General features: G+C 53.5%; 1 pseudogene; it reads left to right on the forward strand.

The window, feature by feature from the left end:
• Window positions 1-1,195, forward strand: LOC148162479 (histo-blood group ABO system transferase 2 pseudogene; annotated as a pseudogene).
• Window positions 1,196-2,576: the final 1,381 nt, after the last annotated feature.

The following is a 2,576-nucleotide window of genomic DNA, read 5'->3' on the forward strand; positions in this document are numbered from 1 at the left end:
ATGGTCTTCCTGGAGATGTTCCTGCAGAGAGTTGAGAAGCAGTTCACGGTGGGACACAGGGTCACCTACTACGTCTTCACCAATCAGTTGCCCGCCGGGCCCCATGTGCCCCTCCGGGAAGGCCAGAGGGTGGTGGTGCTCGAGGTTCCCGGCACCCCGCGCTGGGAGGACGCGTCCATGCAGAGCACGTGATGATCCACCGCTTCTGTAAGCAGCTTTTCCCATCATCGTGCGCTGAAATAAAGTTCTCAGACACCAATCTGAGCGGCCATGCAGGGCTGCCTCTGTAAGTAGGGCAGCAGCAGCTGGGTTCTGCACATCGCTTTTACGTCATTTTTTATCAGAAAAGCAAAGGCAGACGCCTCAAAGCGTGGGAAAGGAGGACAAAGGGATGGCAAGTATGCTGAAGCTGTGAAGCAGGCCTGCACCCTCCTCTACGCGCAGGCACGCAGGGAGGCCGTCATGGGATCGGGGAAGAGTGGGACGTTTGTGCTAGCAAACGCCAGGTGCAGGAAGGGGGGCACGGAGGGTTACATTCTTTCCTGGCTCCTAACCTTTGCCCTGCCCCTGGGGATCATGGGATCCTGCTCCTACCGGGCCATTGTGGTCAGTAGCCTGAGAACAGGAACGCTGCTGACGTTTCAGCTGCTTCCACAATCACTCCTTAGGGCTGACAATATATTTTCTAAGATTAACTCCACAATTCCTCTGTGAGGTGGACTACCTGGTGTGCACAGAGGTGGACATGAAGTTCCGCGACCACGTGAGTATGGAGACCCTCTTTGGCACCCTGCACCCCGGTTTCTACCAGGCGGCCCACAAGGATTTCAGCTACGAGCATTGGCCACAGTCCCAGGTGCACATTTCCCAGGGGCAAGGGCTACTTTGACTACAAGGGGGCCTTTTCTGGGGGGTCGGTGGTAGAGGTTCACCAACTGACCTTGGCCTGTCACCAGACAATGGGGGTCAACCTGGCCAATGGGATCGAGGCTGTGTGGCACGATGAGAGCCACCTGAACAGGTACCTGCTGGGCCATAAGCCCATTAAGGTGTTGTCCCCAGAGGACCTGTAGGACCCACAGCTGCTGGCCTGCCGCCAGAGGACCTGTGGGACCCACAGCTACTGGGCTGCCCCCCATCCTGAAGAAGCTGAGATTCATGGCTGTGCCCAAGAATCACCAGGACGGCAGCAGTGGTTAGTACTTGAGGAGTCGTTTTGGTGCCCACCGGGTCTTTCACTCGAGTTAACAGATGAGTCAGAAGGAAGGACGTCATCAGTTAGGAAGTATAGACGAAGGTCAGAGTGGAGGTGGGCAAAGGCCTCTTTCAGAGAGCGGGGAAGCTCTGAGCTGCTTCTATACACCTTGCCCTGCTCATCGCTTCTGGCTGCCTGGCCCTGAGTTCTGTCCTTTCAATGAATTGGTCATCTAGTAAGTAACATGTTTCTCTGAGTTCCATGAGCCACTGGAGCAGATTATTCAGACCTGAAGAGGTTGTGGGGACCTCCAATCTGTAGCCCATAGCTCGGAAACAGGGGTGACTTCTCTGCCCAGCCACTGGCTGACCACTAAGTTAACAGCACAGGGATTCAGTAGCCATACACACAGCAAAGAATACAGACTTGACAAAGTAAATTCAGAAAAGTCACTAAACCAACAGTAGCAACTACAACGAGCAGCAATCATGAAGCCTGGCGTGGGGAAGGTCTGATGTTCGGGATGCTTCCATTATAATAATCATAATCACACCCTGGACTTGTCACTGGGGCCAAGTCCCCTGGCTGGGGGCCAATAGCTCCTACATGTTCCATGTGCCTCTCTCCCTGGCTCCTCCAGCCATGCACTGTCCTGTGCTGCTTCCCAGTAGAGGTCCGTTTTCACCAAAGCCAGGAAGATGGGATGGGTTTTTCTGACTCCGCATCCCCCGCCCCACAGTGTTGCAAGAGAGGAAAAAGTTTTCCTCAATTCTTTGAAGGTCCCTGGCTGAGTCTGGAAATTGACAAAGACAGATGGACAGGAGAAAAGCAAGCAAAATGTATTGATTGTTTTGGTGGGAACCTCACAAGACCATGACGACCAGCAGAGGTGACTGGAGCAGACAGCTCTTCTACCTTTTAGACAAAGAAGCAGTAAGTGTGTAAAGAATTGACAGACACAGGGGTTTGGACTAGGGCTCGTAAACGGTAAAGAAGTTAACTAGGAAGATAAGGGTTCGTTTAACCAGGTGTGTTCGTATAGACCCCGTGGTCCTAAATTCCTTGACTCTGGTGATAAGCACGTCATCCCTGTGGTCCGGGGAGAGAAAGTTCCACATGGGAGTATTCTGACCTGCTTAAGGGAAGAAGGGCTGATGGCTGGGGGTCAGAGAGACCTTCTTGCTTCTGCTCTATGCAAAAGTTCTTTTAGCTTCTATCTTTAATTTGCCAAGGTGCCATATTTGGGTTAGCGTGTCCTGACCCTCACTGGCCTGGTGCTGTACTCTGTCTCCTAGTATCCAGGATATTGGGTGTGCTGCTGTGGAGACCTCCCAGCCCTGGGGTAGCCCCTTGTCCAGGGAGGCGCCTGCCTCAAGGGGCG

The sequence above is a fragment of the Eumetopias jubatus genome, unplaced genomic scaffold, assembly GCF_037043125.1.
Source record: "Eumetopias jubatus isolate StellerSeaLion01/CBP00866 unplaced genomic scaffold, mEumJub1_p1.0 scaffold_15, whole genome shotgun sequence".
In the NCBI taxonomy this organism is placed as follows: Eukaryota; Metazoa; Chordata; class Mammalia; order Carnivora; family Otariidae; genus Eumetopias; species Eumetopias jubatus.